This window comes from Elephantulus edwardii, unplaced genomic scaffold (genome assembly GCF_000299155.1).
Source record: "Elephantulus edwardii isolate Elephantulus edwardi_28Jun2011 unplaced genomic scaffold, EleEdw1.0 scaffold00017, whole genome shotgun sequence".
In the NCBI taxonomy this organism is placed as follows: Eukaryota; Metazoa; Chordata; class Mammalia; order Macroscelidea; family Macroscelididae; genus Elephantulus; species Elephantulus edwardii.
In genome coordinates this window covers 12,149,404-12,168,458 of record NW_006399767.1, presented here as the reverse complement: position 1 = coordinate 12,168,458, position 19,055 = coordinate 12,149,404, and the positions used below count along the sequence as shown (strand labels likewise).

The 19,055-nt window shown below is 42.0% G+C and overlaps 1 pseudogene; it reads right to left on the bottom strand.

Annotated features, from left to right (window-relative positions):
* The window catches only part of LOC102858817, a 34,633-nt pseudogene extending 15,833 nt beyond the window's left edge, over positions 1–18,800 (bottom strand).
* Positions 18,801–19,055: the final 255 nt, after the last annotated feature.

Here is a 19,055-nt window from a genome sequence, read left to right as displayed (position 1 = left end):
TGTCCTTCCACTCTTCTGAGCATGATGTCCTTCTCCAAGGACTGATCTCTCCTGGCCACATGCCCAAAGTAAGTGAGGTGGAGCTTCAAAATCCTTGCTTCCAAGGAAAGACTTGGTTGATCCTCTCCAAGACAGACCTATTTGTTTTCTTGGCAGTCCATGATATGTTCAAGACTCTTCTCCAGCACCACAACTCAAAGGCATCTAGTCTTCTGTCATCCTTAGTCATTGTCCAACTCTTTGAAGAATAACACAAGCAGTTGAGAAGACCATGTCCTGGATTAGGCACACCTTTGTCTCTAGACTGACATTGTTACTCTTCAGCACTCTGGAGCATTCCATGACAGCTGATTTTCCCAATGCAATTAATCTTTTGATTTCTTGACTGCTGGTGTTGATCCGAGAAAGCTGTAATTGCTAACAACCTCAATCTCTTCTCCATCTAATATGGTGCTGCCAATTGGGCCAGTGGTGAGAAGCTTTGTTACTTACATATTTACCACAGTTTAAAAAAAATCAAAACAAGAAAAAGGTAATAATTATTTTAAGATTTTTTTTTAAAGAAAGCGCTTACCAGTAATTCCTCAACATAACAACTGTTTTGATTTTTTTGAGCCTTCATAGATGCCTATGGAGCTCCGGTGGTGTGGTTCAAAGATGCATCGCTCACGCAGTCACCAGCCACCCCATTGGAGATATTTGAAGAATCTCCTACCATGCGATTTATGATTTACAGACTCTGAAACATACTGGAAAGTTAGATATGAGTTAATTCTGACTTGACTGTAGTGAGTTTGAGTTTTTGTCTTTTGAGTATGTATTCATTTTCTCATAGATGTGGTCATAGCATATATTGCATTTTATAGCCTGCTTTTTAACGTTTATTTTATGCATGTCCCCAGTATTCATGCTTATATAGTAAAAACATTAATGTTTGGGAAATTAATCCTATCCAAGGTAAATATGAGTATCCCCTTTAAACCTCAGTCAGATTGCAAAAGCTGAAGTCACTCTTTAACTTGGTAGCTTGAATAAACATCACTCCTTCTAGAGTTTCCTTAAGAGATACTGTCTTTCTGCCAACTACTGTTTCCCTAAGATAAAGTTAAACTCTGAGTTCTAGACATATTAGGCAAATAGGGTATTCCTTCAAGTTGCTGAATGCTGTAATATGTTATTCTGTACGAACTATTCAATCTATCTGCTGAGCAAATAGTTTGAGAAGCTAGGCTTTAGGAAGAAAAATGTGACATCAGGATTGGAGGAAGACTCATTAACAACCTGGATTATGGCCAAAACCTTCCTTGTTAAAAGCGAGGAAGACTTGAAACTCTTACTTCAAGAAGATCAAAGACTATACTATTCAATATAGATTATATATCTCATCAGCAGAAAGGCAAAAATCCTCACCACTGAGCCAGTAGACAACATCATAATAGATGGAGAAAAGATTGAAATGGTCAGCAGTTTTATCTTACTTGGAACCACAATCAACAAGCACCAGCAGACAAGAAGTCAAAAGATGTATTTTATTGGAAAAATCTGCTGTCAAGGACTTCTCCCAAATACTGAGATGCAGTGATAACAGTTTGAAGACTAAAGTGTACCTGACTCAAGCCAAGATCTTTCCAATCATTTGTTATGCGTTTAAGAGCTGGGCAATAAATAAGGTTGACAGAAGAAGGGATGCCTTTCTGTTAAGCTGCTAGAGAATAGTATTGAATGTTTCGTGAACTACAAAAACAAATAGGTATGTCTTGGAGAATGTGGAGCCAGAATGTTCCTTGGAGGCAAAGATGGTGAAGGTTCATCTCTCATACTTTGGACATGTTGTTAGGAGGGGCTAGTCCTTGGAAATGGACATAATACTTGGAAAGATGGTGGGTCAGTGAAAGAGAGAAAGATCCTCAATCATCTGGATTGACACAAGGAGTGAACCAATGGGCCTGTGTATGTCAGAGATGATCAGGATTTTGAAGGATAGGACAGGATTCAAATCTGTTATTTGTACGTTCAATACAAGTTGTACTTGGTAGCATTTAATAACAACAATAACCTAATGTATTAGGTGATGCAATGGGCTGAATAATGACTCTAAAAGATATGTGGAAGCCCTAATACCTGGTGCTTGTGGATATGACTTTGTTTGGAAATAGAGTCTTTAAGATGTTCCTGAGTTAACATGAGAACTTGCAGAAGCTGAGTGGTCTTGATCAGGTATGCAAAAATATCCCTAGAAAAGAACCACAGACATGACCAGGGAAGGTAGTCTTGTGAAGATGGGGAAAAATTAGATTGCTGTCTCTACAGACCAAGGACTGCTTCTGGGGTAACCAGAAGCTGGGAGACACACGAAAAGGTATTTCTCTGGATTCTTGGGAGAGAGCATGGTCCCACCAGGACACTGAATTTGGGCCTAGTGCCCCCAGGAATGTGAGACAATACATTTTTGTTGTTTTAAGTCACAAAACAGTTGCTGTTACATTGATTCTGATGAGATATGGGTGCTGGAGGGGAACTGTGTCCCACAGAGCTTTCAATGGCTGATTTCCTGGAAGTGGATCATTAGACATTGTTACCAAGCTACTTTCGGGTGAACTTGAGTCATCAACCTTTTGGTTAATAGTCAGATGTGTTAACCACTTATACTGCCTAGGAATTCCTTGTAAGTAATATGTTAGGTGTTATCCAATATGACTCATAGAGATCCTATGAACAGGTGACCTGAACCCTGCCCTGTCCTTTATGGTCCTGCTCATCTCTGATACACTAGAGCCCATTGCTGAAGTCACCTTGTCAGTGTATCTCATTGGGGTCTTCCTTTCCTGATCCTTTCTAGGTGCATGTCCAAAGTATGAAAGATAAAGATAAAGCTTCACCATCTTTGGCTTCAAGGAGCACTTTGGCGGCACTTTTCCCAAGACATATCTTTTTGTTTTTTTGGCAGTTTTTGAGATATTCAGTACTTTTTTTCCAGCACCACAACTCAATGGCATCACTTCTTCTTCTGTCATCCTTATTCACAGTCTAGCTCTCTGATGCATTAACAGGTAACTGAGAAGACCATGGTCTGAATCAGGAACAACTTAGTCTCCAAACTCACATCTTTTACCTTCAGCGTTTTGGAGAGGTCCCTGACTGTGTGCTTGTCTAAGGCAATATGTCTCCTGATTTCCAGACTGTTGGTACCAAAGGTGTTGATGCAAATGGAAATTATTGACACCTTCAACATTTTATTTTTCATAATGTTGACTGTTGGCCCTGCGGTGAGTGGTGAGGAACTTTGTTTTCGTTAAGTCACATACAAGTGACTTGTTAGGAAAGCTTTTTACTGCTCCTTCTTGATCCTTCTTTAGCCTCTCTGCTCTAATCAGCATTAAAGTCTCAGCAGGAATAAATTTGAAATTCACTTAATACATCCATCTATGGTTGTAAACAGAAGCCATATATTTTTTCTTGGTTATAAAAAGTATTTAGCTGTGATATGTTCACACAATGGAATACTACACTGCATTGAAAAACAAGGAACTCATGAAATATTATTCAAAATGGGTGACCCTGGAGGATATTATGCTGATTGAAATATCTCAGTCACAAAAGGACAAATACTGCATAGTGCCAATGTTGTAGAATGGGACTGACATCAGGGTTGGGGGGAGTCTGAGAAAGATGGGATAAATTATGTATACTGCATTGAAACAGATGAGGGAGAGAACTGTTTAAAAACTATATATGATTGGGTATTATGGTCATGACAAGAGTCCAGAATGAAGGCTGCATAGTGGAGTGTACTCAGTGGGGGGAGGGATTTGAAAGAATTTTCTTTTACTTTTCAAACAGAAGAGTGAACTCGGGGAGAGGGGTAGACAGGGAGAAAATGCAACAATGAATGAATGGAAATCCAAAGTCTCTGTAAATGTTCATTAAAATGAATAATTAAAAAAGTATTATTTTCTTTTCCCTTTTTAGGCTGCCCTTGTGATCCTTTGTGATAGAGGGTCCTAAATGCTAAGTCCTTCTATGGTTGTTATTATTGTTGTGTACTATTGAGTTGGAACCAGCTCATAGCTGACTTCCCAGCAGATTTTCAGAGGTTGTAAATTGCAGGGGAGGAGACTGCATATCTTTCTCCCTTAGAGGAAATAGCGGGTTCAAACCATGTGCCTTTGGGTTGGCAGTCCAACTCTCTAGCACTAAGCCGTGAGAGTTCCCTTTTTATAGGGAAGATAGTTGAATTACATGGTAGATAATTTAGAACATATAAAGAAAGGAACTTCACCTAAGTTTCCACCATTGGAAACAAAACTGCTTAGAATATTTTAGTCTTTTTTAAAATGTTTCTTATAATAAATATTTTCTCTGTCTGAAGAAAAAAAATCTTAAAAATAAGACTATTTCTTTGTTTAATTTCTACTGAATGTCTGCTTAGTCACAGTCTGGATAAATTTGATACCAGTTCAATGTGGTCCATCACTTGTTGTCCATGTGGTAGCTGTAACAAGAAGTCTTCGCAGCCATCATTAAGAAATTATTTAATACGTCGTCAAGTCTATGAAAGGTTTCTCCACTCAGAATAGCAAACAGCTGTTCACCAGCTACGGGAAGCCTGAAGCCTGAGGAAGGAGCGTGAGTGTTCTGGGACCTGGAGCTTCCTTCTGGCCCTACAGGGTGGAGGGTGGGCAGTTCTTTGAGAATTCTGGCTTCAACCTTCTCCCTGTGTATACCTGGACTGTTCATTTAGCCAAAGCTCAGGTTATTTTGTCTTGAAAATACAGAATTACCTCTATTACCTGTGGCCTGTGTGTATGATGCCCTTGTTTGTGCATTTATGTGTGTGTATGTGTGTGTGTATAGAGTGTTTAAGGTATGTGTCTGCAGATGTATTTGCATGTGCTTTAGAAATAAGCTTTCTGATGCAGAAAGTTTGTGTTCTTAAACTTTTTGACTGTTTGTTACAAAAATTCTCAAAAGTATAGAAAACCAGAATGAATGCTTTTTAATGTAATGAGTAGTGCTCTGGATGTGCCATATCCTCACCATCTGACTTAACCATTGACATCTGTTGTATTTGAAGTGATTGCCAGGATCCAGGGCCTTTACCTGTTCTAATTGCAGTCAAGTCAATCAGACTCAGCGTGTGGAAGGCAGTCATCTTATCTAACACTTCACTGAGACAGTACACATGGGTGCTGAGCTTCAGGAGGGTAAAATCTGACGAGGCATCCACCCCCTGAACATTTACTAAGGGTCTATCATGTGTCAGGCCATGTGGTAGGTGTTTGGCAGCAAAGATGAGGACATCATGCTCCCCCCACTTCCCCAGTCTCCAAGGCCTTCACTGCCACCTGAGGGCAGGAGATAAATATGTGGAAAAAAAACATTTGTCTCTGATGCTCTGGGCCCAATGCTCCAGTTTACACTTCAACAAACAGAACCTGAGAGGCTTAGAGTCTCATCTAGAGCAAACGTTAGGAGACTCTGAGGGTGTGGTTATCCACAAGTGCAGGGTTTTAACAAACAGATACATGTTCTCTTACAGTTTAAGAGGCTGGATGTCCAAATCCAGGGTGTCCACTCTAGGGAAGAGTGTCAATCGCTGTCGTTTCTGGGGGGCGGGGGGAAGGTCTTTTTTTCTCCTTCAGCTTCTGTAGACTTCGTTACCTGGAATCTCCAAGTGTCTTAGTCTTCCTCTGTGTGGAGGTGCTTCTCAGCGCAAAGGACCTGGGACGAACCCCTCTTCTGGTCTTCTTTCTTGGGGATAATCTGTCCCCAATTCACTGCCCACTCTCCTCCCTTGTGAAATAGACATTACAGATGATACCCCTTGTAGATCAGGGTGATGGAATGAAGAGTGTGCCATTCCACCCTTAATCCTTTATGACTAGTTAGTTTATCATATCGGGGAGGGGGGAATCATAATTTCCACATTACACAATTCAACCTATGACAGTGGTGCAGACAGTTAAACCCTCAACCACTAGCTGAGAAATTGAGGGCTTGAGCCCATTCACAGATACCTTGCCTGGCAATTTACATCTGAAAAGCCCTAGTCTTGAAAGCCCTATGGGGTTCTTCCACTCTGCGCACATTGGGTTGCCAAGGGTTAGAATCAGCTCAATGACTAACAACAGACAAAAATATTCTAGTTTCATAGTGGGGTGGTATTGGCCAGGGACCTGGGTCACAGCTTTGCAGAGACTTAGCTATGTGACCCTTAGCAAGTCCCAGCCCAGCTCTTGATCAGTGTTTTCATGTGTAAATTAAAGGAGGCTATGGTATTTCAAAAGCTTCAAGTTTTGGGAATTTTTCTACAGTGAAATATTTAACCCAGCTCCCTTCCTTTCTCTGCTTATTTGCCTGTAACCTCCGCTCTGAACCAGGGCCTGTAGGAATGTCAGCTCTGCCTGAGATTTAGTGATGGCTCTAATTCCACCCCCTTGTCACCCATGCCAGGGATAACGACAAGTCAGAAATGACTTTTGTGGAGTTAACCCACGTCCCTATTGCTGCAGTTTCCATTAATTTCCTTTGACCTGTCCTTGGGGGGAAGCTTATGATTACTGATAATTCTAGTTAATCCTTTAACTCGAAAAAGGAAACTAACCATCTAATAGGCAGAATGAGGGAATGACTTGGCACGCCATCTGCAAAATATAAACCTAAAATATTCCAGAGTGTTCTCTGGGAGGCCACAGCCATTAACGCCCTGAAAGGCGGCTACTGCAAAGCCCTGTCTCCTCACGGTGGCCACACTGGTGAGTGGAGCCAGGAGCGGGCAAGGGAGAAGAAAGCTTGTCCTGCTTTTCCTTCTCTGCGTGTTTGTGGCAAAATCATTTTACTCACTAAGGCAGAACATCTCCAAGCTGGGACAGAACTTTCTGACATCTCTCTGAACAGTCTGCCTTACCCCATTTCAGAAGATGTCATGCTTTATTAATTCTTTGCAGAAGCAATAAGAACTGGGTATTGGTTTAATTTGGGGCCAATTTACTGTTATGGTAGAAAAATTGGCTCTGTCCTCTTTTATTCAACTCAAGGGCCTATAGCTTTAAACCCTGCTTTAACCCTTCCTGTGCTGGACTCCTCTAACTACTCTAAATGTGTGGCCTGGTGGCCAGTTTCCTTAGCCTCACTCTGCCTTAGTTTCCCCCACTCTGAGATTGAGATAATTAAAGGATTTAGTTCATAGGATTGTTTTGAGTTAGTTTTAAGTTACTAGGGAGCTCTGATGGTCTAACAGTTAAGGAGTTGTGCTGCCAACCCAAAGGTAAGCAGCTTGAATCTACCAGCTGGTCCATAGGACAAGAAAGGGCAATTTCTTCCTGTTCAATTTACAGCCTCCGAAAACCTGCTGGAAGTTCAGTTATGAGTCAGGTCTGGCAAAATGGCAATAAGACGTTGAAAGTTTATGAAGTTATTAAGTCAGTCCTGAGTAAAACATTCCACTGTTAACTGAAAGGTCGAGTTGCCCTAACCTAGCAGCCACTTTGTGGGAGAGAGACGAGGCAGGCTGCTTCCACATAGTCTTGGAAGCTCCATGAGATTGCTCTGCTCTGTCCTATCAGTGGTTATAAGTTAGAATTGATTCGATGACAGTAAGTTTTTTGGGCTTGGCTTCTCTACCAAAAGTTTCAAATGGACAAAGTCTGGGAGTTTCTCATAAGGATGGAGATTTGTTTGCTTCCATGAATAACCAGAAACCATGACAACCCTATGAGGTGGCTTCCTTGATAAGGAATGCCCAGCTGTTCACTCAGACCCTTCAGTTCTGTGCAGGCCAGGCCTCGCGTCCTGGCTTGAATCTGGCCCTGGTGTCTGGAGTTTGTGGTCTGGGTCCCTCCATTTCCTCAGACTGGGCAAGTTTTTCACACAACCAAGTTCTCTTCAGCTCTTGGGAGCAGCTCAGAAGTCACCTCCAACTTTATCTGCTCCAGTGCCAGCAGGCAGCTTTGTTCACCAGCAGGGAAAATCTGAACCACACACACACACACACAGCACCTCTCTCAGGGCTCCTGATCCTCCATGAGCAAATCTGTCTTTGTGGAAGAGGAAAGTGTAATTTGGAGACAAGAAAAGAAAAGTATAATACACCACATGGTGGCGTTACTCCATCATTTGCTCATTCATAGTGACTATAATTGAGTGTCAACTAGACAGAGGCGTTTAGTCCTGTAAAATGGCACAGAGCCGTGTCAGACCTCCATGCCCATCCTCACAAGGAGAGTAGACAATCATTATCAGCATCAGCAGTCTAAGTCTCACTGTGATTAAGTGGAGGTCGGACCTAACCCTTCTCTTCAAACTTTGTATTAATTCTGACACCATCTGTCTCTCCTACAACACTCTTTCACTTCTTTGAGTTCAATGATTTGTTGCATTGGCCCCACAGAACTCACAGACAGTGCTATATGTTGTTGTTATGTGTTGTCAAGTCGACGAGGATTCATAGTGACCCTATGAACAATGGCTCTGAACCATGCCCTCTCCTGAGCAACCTCACTATCTCTGACACACCTGACCCTATTGTTGCCATCATTGTATCAATCTGTCTCATCCAGGGTCTTCCTCTCCTGCATTGTCCCTCCACTTTCTAAGCATGATGTCCTTCTCTAAGTCGTGATCCCTCCTGGCAATGTACCCAAAGTATGTGAGATGGAGTTTCAAAATCTTTGCCTCCAAGGAGCAACCTGTTATCACTTTCTCCAGGACAGAACTTGGTAGGCTCCTAGCAGTCCATAGAATGTTCAGTACTCTTCTGCAGCACCACCACTCAAAGGCACTTATTCTTCTTCTGCCATCTTTATTTGTCATCCAGCTCTCAGATGAATAGTAAGCAATTAAGAAGACCATGATCTGGACCAGGTACACCTTAGTCTCTAGACTGATATTGTTGCTCTTTAGTACTTTGGAGAGGTTCCTGCCGGCTGACTTTCTCAAAACAACTTGGTTTTTTATTTTCTGACTGCCAGTGCCAAGAATCTTGATTGCAGATCTGAGCAAAATGAAATTGTTACAGCCTCAATATTTTTCTCAATCTACATTATACTGTCAATTGGCTTAGTGGTCAGGACCTTTATCTTCTTAATGTTGAGGATGCTTATTAGGGAAATAGGATACAATTCAGGATCAGCATGAATTAAAATGCTGTTCTTTGGTCAATTAGCTTCTTAGCTATCCCTGTAGCCAGGTCTCCTGTTGACCCTCAGCCCCTCAGACATCTTTGGCTTTGCGGGACCTTCTGGTCTCCACTCTGCCCCATCACCCATCAGGTGTTACAAAGCTCTTTAGCTTTATCAGTGAGCACCCGTAGGATCTACTCTATAGTAAGCCTCAGCCTAAATGAACTCAGTTCTCTAGTACTGTGAGTTAGCAAACCTAGATCACCAGGTATTGAAGAACAACTCCCTCTGCAAGTAAGCTTCCAAACAGAAGATATTAAACGTTCTAACTCCATGGGCTTAGACATCGATCTTACCATTTCCAGCCAGTCTCCTGGTTCTGCTGTGTCTGTGGCTGCCATTTGTTGCCACTGCTTCTCACTGTCCCTCACTGTCTCTGGTATTACAGCTGTGCCTTTACTGGGTCTTAGAAGTTCTCAGCACAGGGACCCTGGATCCAGAGGCTGTGCTCTGTTCTCAGAGTTTCTTCTTGGTTGTAGTGAGGTTTCTTGCCCCAGCTCTAGAATGAATGGCAACACTGATCAACCCCCTTGTTAGTGTTTGCATAGTCTCATTCCTACAAGGATGCCAAATGTCTTATTTTAATTATTAGACTGTTTTTAATCACCCTTATAAGTACCTGATGTGTGCGGTTTCAACTAATCATTTGGTGAAACTTACAAGATGAATAAAAGTGATCTATCACAGCATATGTTGCAAGGAGGGACCAATCCTTGGGGAGGGACATCTTGCTCAGATGCACAAGAGAGGCAGACCCTGGATGAAATGGATTGACATGGTAACTGGTGTAACTGGGAGTGTGTCAGAGACAATGAAGTTGGCTCAAGACAGAGCAGGGTTCAAGGCTGATGTACAGAGGGTCTCTGTGAGTCTTAAGCTACTCAGTGGCACAAAACAACAACATCACAGTATCACTCATTATTGTTGTTTCTGAACCAACTCATAGCTGGCCCTCCAGTGGATTTTCAGAGGCTGTAAATGACATGAGAGGAGATTGTCTGCTTATCTCTCTCTTGAGGAGCAGCTGGTTGGATTCAAACCACTTGTCTTTGGATTGACAACATGACCTCTTACCCACTAGACTGACAGGGCTCTGTAGTAACTGTACAAAGCCACATAATTAGACAGTAACAAAGGAAGGATAACTCAACCCTTGTTTATGAATTGGATTGGATGAAAGGTCGGGGGGTAGAGGTGGAGGTAGCGCTGGCAAAAATCCAGAGGCATTGCACATGTCTTCCTGAGAACAGAGCCAGCAGGGAGGGAGATTCCTACCCAGGAAGAAAATAGATGAAAATGCAAGCCAAGGGTGTAGAAGTCTTCCAGAGTCTCCACTTCTCTACTGGGGGTGGTTTTGCTCTTGGAGGTCACGTGGCAATGTTTTGAAATGTTTTCGGTGTTATAACTGGGGAGAAGGATGCTTCGGCGTCTAGTGGGTCATGGTCAGGGAGACTGCAAAACGTTCTACAGTGCACAGGAGCACATCCCAGCAACAAGGAACTATCGAGGAAAAAAAATGTCAGTAGTGCCAAGGCTTGGAAATTCTGTCTTGACACCTTTTTTCAATTTTAAGGATTTACTTCTAAAATGGGTTTCATAATCATCACAAAGACCTCTTAGTTTGAAGTAATTTTTGTGATCATCTTGTTACTGTCTGAGTGAGGGCTACGTCATTGAGGCTGCCATGGATATGTGGATATTATCCAGGGGAGGATTTATAACACATAAGATCATCCGCATAAATCTCTCAGTTTCACACAATGAGAAAATTCAGGCAGACCCAGAAGAGAATGGAACTTACAGTTATTAGTTAACTTAGTGACCTGATAATCTATGAGAGACAAAGGCAGTCGGATGCTACACTGGGAAGGCTGTAGGGATTATTTCGGTGTAACTCTAGGGGGTGGAGTTGCCTCTATTGGCCCTCAGCTGCTTCTTCTCCACAGTAGAAGTGAGAAGGCACAGGCTTGGAGAAGTTCTAGTCAGCTCCAGCATTCTGAGAGGGAAGGACAATGGTTTGCATCTTGACTGATGCGGTATCAAGACCTTGTTAAAACACAGATTGCTGAGTCAGTCCTACTCTCTGTGCCTTTAGAGTTTCTGGTTCCCTAAATCTGGGGGGATCCAGAGGCTGAGTATTTATAACAAGTTCTCAGGAAATGCTGACGCTGCTGGTGTGGATATCACACTTTGAGAACCATTGGCCCAAGAGGTGAGGATGGATATATCTGAGGGTTACTTATCACTGAAGGATACCTATCCCTGGGAAGGATATGAAATATGCCCTGGACTGGGCACATATAAGGTGGTGCCCGTAGAATGATTCTAACCCCCACAATACTGCTCACATTTTGGCTTAGAAAGGGGCTGCATCCCCAAACTCAGTATGGTGAGATCTGTGCTTCAGTTCTTGGGAAGTCATACCGACTTGTGTGTAGGGTAAATATATGCTCATCTTCCAAAATGGGTCATTTCTGAGCACAAATGGAGGCAGTGTTAATAATTGTGTGAACACAGAAGTCATAGGCAGCCTGTCCCTGACAAATATGGATGAAGAGTCAACTAGGCACCTGTGCTCTGGAAAAATGGCTGGGCTTACAGGGAGACTTAAATCTCCAAAAGCATTTTAAAAAATTATTTATTTATGTCTTTATTTATTATTTTATGTTGGTTTGCTTACAAAGTTCCTATACATTGTTTTAATACTACTCTTCATTCACATTATGTTTCATACAATTATTCCCATTCATTATGTTTTATAAAAATAATCATCATTGAACTATGCCCACCATTATCCTGTCCTTCCAGACCCCTGCTGGATCTTTCCCATTTCCTTTACCTACGCCTCCCTTCCCCCTTCTCCCCCCCACCCCTCCGCCAAATTGAAACCACAAACTTTCAAGTTCTAATTCTAACCTTTTAGTATGGCATTAACAACTATGCATGTGTGTACATTATGAAAATTTAAATAAACTTTTAATTTAACCAACAAGCTTAAGAGAAAGTAGCCTAGTTTTAAACAAGTCTATCAACTTCCTTTTTTTAAAAAAAAGCTTTTTTAAAAAATTATTTCTATGTTATATTTTTTTGTCATTGTTATGTGCTGTCAAGTTGCTTGTGACTCTTAGCGACCCTATGCACAATAGCTCTGAACCCTGCTCTATCCGGAGCCAATCTCTGACACACCAACCCTCATTACCCCAGCTATTGTATCAATCTTTCTCATCCGGGGTCTTTCTCACCTGTGCTGTCCTTCAACCCTTCTCAGTATGATATCCTTCTCCAAAGACTGGCCCCTCCTGGCTACATGCTTAAAGTTTATGAGATAGAGTCTCAAAAACCTTGTCTCCAAGGAACAGCTTGGTTTTGGCCTCCAGGAACGACCTGTTAGTTCTCTTGGCAGTCCATGGTCAAAACTCTTCTCCAGCACCTCAAATCAAAGGCATTGATTCTTCTTCTATCATCCTTAGTCATCGTCCAGCTCTCTAATGCCTGGCAAGTAGTTGTGAAGACCATTGCCTGGAACAGGTACACCTTAGTCTCTAGACTGACATCCTTGCTCTTCAGCACTTAGGTGAGGTCCCTGGCTGCAAATTGCCATTATGAAATTTGTCTTTTGATTTCCTAACTGCTGGTATCAAGAGATTGTAGAACGGAGCAAGCGGAAATTGCTAACAATCTTAATCTCTTTTCCATCTGTCATGATGCTAATAATTAGCCCAGTGGTGGTGTTAATGTCATCGAGTAGCTTGTGACTCCTAGAGATCCTATGTGCAACAGCTCTGAACCCTGAACAATCCTGTGCCAACCTCATCGTCTCTGACACACCTACCCCTATGACCCGTCACTGAGTCAGTCCATCTCATCCAGGGTCTTCCTCTCTTGTGCTGTCCCTCCATCCCCTAAGCATGATGTTCCTCTCTAAGAACTGGTCCCTCCTTACAACATGCCCAAAATATGTCAGATGGAGCTTCGGAATCCAAGCCTCCAAGAAGCTGCTTGGTTTCACCCTCTTCAGGATTGATAGATAGCTATATTTAATTTGTCGAGATATGGAAATTCAATGAGTGTCTGGGGATGGCTCCAATGTGTAGTGTTGGATTACTAACTAAAAGCTCAGCAGTTCAAACCCACCCAAAGGCATCTGTTATCCTAGTTTTGAAAGATCACAGCCTTGAGAACTCTATGAAATAGTTCTACTCCATATTCACAGAGTTTCTGTTGAGTGGAAACAGACATTTGCAACAACAACAAAGAAAGCTGAATAATCTCCTTTATGAGTCAACTGCCTCTGATGGATGGACAATTTCCTTCTGTTTGATTCGACTGCCTCTGGACACCCGTTAGCGGGTCAGCTAGGAGTCGTCTCTGACTGTACAGCACACAATAGCAGCACAAAGAATAATGCAATTGTCTCTATAATCCATTAGTATGAAAATGAGGTCACATTTAAATTGTTCCTTTTTCTTTTTGATTGCGAAAGGGTCCTCTCAGTAAGTTATGGATGATACCATTCTGTATATTAAAATTTGGTCCTATATCGCTATACCTGAGGAAGCCTGGCTTTATATGATTTGTGCATGTGATTTGTTCACTTTAGGACAAGAAAATAAAAATATTCACCAGAAAATAAAAACCCCAACAATATAAAAATCCAAAAGTACAGTCAGCTAAGAGTTGTTAGGAGATGTTGAATCATTTTCAACTAATAGCAACTCTATGTACAAAAGAATGAAACACTGTCCAGACCTGCTTACTTCTCACAGTTGTTACTATTTGAGCCTATTTTTGCAGCCATAGTGTCAATCCCTTCCATTGATGGTCTTCCTCTTTTTCTCTTACCTTGACTTTACCAAGCATGGTATCCTCCAGGCACTGATTCCTCTTGATAACATGTTCAAAGTACATGAGACAAAGGGGTTTCTTGCTTATTTCTTTTTCATTGTTGTACAATTCCCTCCCACCTGCCCCCCAGTCCACTTTACTATGCAGCTCTTATTCTAGACTGTTGTCATGCAAATAATTCTTAATGATATATTCCCTTTAAGCAGTTCTTTCCCTCATCTGTTTCAATGCAGTGTACATTATTTATCCCCTCTTCTCTTAGTTTCCCCCCAACCCTGATGTAAGTTCTGTTTTAGAACTGTGACACTATGCAGTATTTGTCCTTTTGTAACTGAGATATTTCACTCAACATAATGTCCTCCAACCTCACCCATTTTTTTACTTACATGAGTTCCTTGTTTTTCAATGCTGCATACTATTCCTTTGTGTGAATATACCTCAGCTTCTCTATTCATTTGTTTGTTGATGGGCACCTGGGTTGTTTCTAACTCTTTGCTGTTGTGAACAATGTGGCAATAAACATAGCTGTGCATATATCTGTTTGCGTAGCAGTTCTGATTTCTTTAGGGCATATTCCCAGTAGTGAAATTGCTGGGTCAAATGGTATAAAGGTAAATAACCCAATCACAAAATGAACACAGAATATGAACAGACACTTCACAAAAGAAGACATTCAGATGGCAAATAAACACATGAAGAAATGTTCAAAATCCCTAGCTCTAAGAGAGATGCAAATCAAAACAACTATGAGATATAATCTCACCCCAGTAACAAGAGCAAAATTCAACAGAACAGCAAACAACAAATGCTGGCGAGGTTGTGGAGAAACTGGAACCCTTATTTACTACTGGTGGGAGTGTAAAATGGTGCATCCGCTATGGAAGGTAGTATGCCGCTTTCTCAAAAAGTCATTCTTATTTCTAAGGAGCATTCTGACTGTACCTCTTCCAAGGCAAATATTTTTGTTCTGGCCCTCTGTAGTCAGTACCACAACTCAAACACATCAATTCTTCTTCCGTTTTCCATATTCATTGTCCAGCTTCTGCATACATACATATGAGGTGCTTGAAAATGCCGTGGCTTAGGTCAGATGCATTTTGTTCCTCAAAATTACATCTTGGATTTTGAACTCTCTACAGAAGCTCTTTGTGGTGGATTTACTCAGGGGAATATGCTGTTTGGTCTGTCTGCTGCTTTCTTGCCTGTTGATTATGCATCCAGGTGAAACAAAATCCTTGATTCCTTCAGTCTTTTATCTGTTTATCATGATACTGTTTATTGGTCTAGCTGGTAGGATTTTTGTTTTCTTTGGAGGTACAATCTATACTGAAAGCTATAATCTTTGTTCTTCTTCAACAAGTCTAATAGTCCTGTTTGGTTTCAGGGAGCAAAGTTGTGTTAGCTGCATATCTCAGGTTCTTAATGAGTCTACCCTCCAATCCTGATGCCTCATCGTTCTTCATATAGTCCAACTTCTTGAATTATTTGCTCATTAGACAGATTGACTACGTATGTTTGGTGAAAGGCAACAACCCTGATGCATACCTTTCCTGATTTTAAACCATCCAGTCTCCCCTTATTCTGTTTGAGCACCTGCCTCTTGATACAAATTCCACATGAGCCCAATTAAGTTTTCTGAAATTACTGTTATTCTTACTGCTATCCATAATTTTATAGGATCTGCAAAGTTTAAAGCACAGATAAACATCTTCCTAGTATTTTCTCAGCCAAAATTCATCAGCTAATAATGCTGTCCCTCATCACACAGCTTCTTCTAAATGATGCTTGAATTTCTGGTTGTTCTCTGTTGACATATTATGGTAATGGTTTTTGTGTTAGCTTCAGTAAAGTTTACTTGTACGCAATATGAATGATAGAAAACTCTGGTGGCCTAGTGGCAAGAAGCTGCACTGCAATCCCAAAGGCACATGGCCCTGTCGATTAGGCCCCCGGGGCCCTTCCTAGAGCTGTAGTTGAGGTTATTGATGGGTTGGAATCCACTCCCAGCTGAACCTCCAGAGGGTTTTCAGGGTTGGAAACTGTGTGGGAGGCAAATGCATGGTTGTTTTTTGTTTCATTTTCTGCAGAGCAGCTGGTAGATTTGAATCATCTGCCTTTGCATTAGTGCGAAACTCCTTACCACAGCTCCTTTTACTAGAGGTGGAAGCTATAAAGGAACATCTGAGACTTCGCTGTCAATTGCATGCCACCACTCAGACATTATTTATCTGTGTGTCACTTTCCCTGACACACAGAGGATGGCGGGACACATTTAAGAGAACCATGTAATAGTGATATATCAGAGAGGTTTGTCTGAATGAAGTTTGCATAAATTTTATCAACCTCATGAGTTCATCTACCTAAATTTCATCTATTTTATTGTGATGTACTGGAGGAAATTTAGCAAGGAAAAGAGATAGGAGTGTTCACTTGTGTCTCAAATAAGAATTTTCTTTAAAAAATATTTTGAATATTTTACTCATTATACAAATGTTGTTGTTGTTAGGCATTTTCAAGTTGTCTGCCACTAATGGTGACCCTATGACAGTTCTGCACTCTGTCCTGAGCCAATCTCACTGTCTTCAACACACCTGCACCCCATTGCCATAGTCACTGTGTCAATCCATTTCATCCAGGTTCTTCCTCTCCTGTGTTCTCCCTCCACCCTTACTGGTCCCTCCTGGCTACATGCCCAAAGTGTGTGAGATAGAGCTTCAAAATCTTTGCCTCCAGAGAGCAACTTGGTTTTACTTTCTCCCGGACAGACCTGTTTGTTCACTTGGCTGTCCATATGTTCAATATTCTTCTCTAGCACCACAACTCAAAGGCATCAATTCTTCTTCTTTCTTATGTATGTTTATGTGTATGTATGTATGTATTTATTTATTTATCAGCTCTCTGATGCATAGCAAGCAATTGAAGACCATGGCCTGGATCAGGTGCACCTTAGTCTCCAAATTGACATCTTTGCACTTCCGCACTCTGGAGAGGTTCCTGGCAGCAGACTTCCCTAATCAAATTCATTTTTGTATTTCCTGACTGCTGGTAACAAGATTGTTGATTGTGGACTCAAGCAAGCTGAAATTGTTAACAATCTCAATATATTCTCCATCTATTATGGTGCTGCCAGTTTGCACAGTAGTGGGAATCTTTGTCTTCTTGATGTTGAACTTCAATCCATATTGATGACTGTGGTCCTTGACTTTCTGCAACAGATGCTTCAGGTCTTTCTCAGTTTCGGCAAGCAAAGTTGTGTCATCTGCATAGGGCAAGTTATTGACTAGTCTTCCTCCAATTCTGATGCCACATTCTTTCTCATTAAGCTCAGCCTCCAAAATGATCTGTTTTGCATACAGATCAAAAAGGTGTGGAGATTGGATGCATCACTGATGAATTCCTTTCCTGATTTTGAACCATGCAGTGTTTCCTTGCTCTGTTCTGACAACTGCCTCCTGGTCCAAGTATAGGTTTCACATGAGCACAGTCAGTTGTTCTGGGATTCCCATTCTTCTCAAGGGACAAGCAATGTATGTTTATTAGAGGAGAAAACAGGTAATCCAAAACAAATTGGTAGTTCAACAACAAGGTGAAGGAGCTATGATGTTTTGGAACCCTAGCTCTTTTGTTATTGACAGTAACATCTTTGAAAGAAGGAGAGTCACGAACAAGCCTGGTATTTGAATTTGATCTCATTTCCTCCACAAGTAGAACTTAGGTAGGATTGTAGGGGGGGCTGTTTAGATCAAATGCAACCAATACACCATGACAGCCCACTTCAGGCCCAGGTATTCATTAATATTGTCCGATTTTGTTTACAAGAGCTCTCTCGCCTCCACCAATGGAACAGAGCTAGTGTGAAGGAACTAGGCAGGTTGCCTGGACCAATCCTGGCCTTGCATTGAGAAGATACTCAAAGGCCACAGACATTGGAAATCACCACCATGAGTCCACCCCTGATTAAAGCACCGGAGCCACAGAAGTCATAGCAACATCATGCATTTGTCACATGGCTTTTTACAGTATCATTAATGAGCGACCCTAACATCAGTGACAACCCCAGACTTCATAAGTTGCACCTCTCTGCATGCATTGTTGGTGCTAGTTGACCCAATATATGGTGAGAACTTCATTTGGAAACTGACAGAAGTGGGTTCAAGGATTGGTTTTATCAGTTTCTGAAAGTGTGACCCAAGACACACTTTCCTTGCCTCAGTTTCCTTTCCACACCATGGGGAAATAATCCTGGTGTTACCCATTCACTGAGATGTTGGTAGGGCCAAAGGCTCAGTGAGAGTTAAAGTACTTTGCCAAGGGCGGTGGTGGGGAGGGGGGGATCCCACACTAGAACACTTCGGTTCTAATGAATAAACCTGACTGTCTGCGCTTTCTGGGACAGACTGCTCTTTCTTTCTTTTCTCTGCCTCTGTCTCTAGCTTGCATTTCTCCCCACAACCTCTCCAATTCCGCTATCTCTGGCTCCTTAGAAGACGCCCCCCTTTCCTGCACTCCAGCTGCTAATATTCACTTCAACGGAAAATGATAGGTGACACACTGCTCCCTGAGATACCCACAATCAGATAAGCCAGGAGGGGGAAATGAATTCTTCTGGAAGAGAAACAGGCTGTAGTTTGGAAATGAAATATTCCTTAAAGGAGATCAGGAAACTTAAGATTCTAGCTGCGGGTTTCCGAGGAAAACTCACCAGAGAACCAGGGACGTCCCTGGGGCGGGCTGGAAAGGATGAACGCTGTTGCTCACAACATCTGCAACTGTCATCGGGGCCTGGGCTGGAGGCTCGAGTCTACTCCATCCTAACCTGACAATTGGGGTGAAAGTTTTCTCCCCTTCCGGCTCTGGCTCTGACCCCCTTCCATTCCACAATCAGAGTGATGTATATTTTCCCACTTGGTGTCTTGAGGTCTACTTTTAGTCTGGAAAGTAATAGGTAATCCTGTTACTGCCATTTCCAGTGTGGGGAAACTGAGGCACAGAGGCCAGGTGTGGGCAGTTGTGGGAGCCACCTGAATGAAG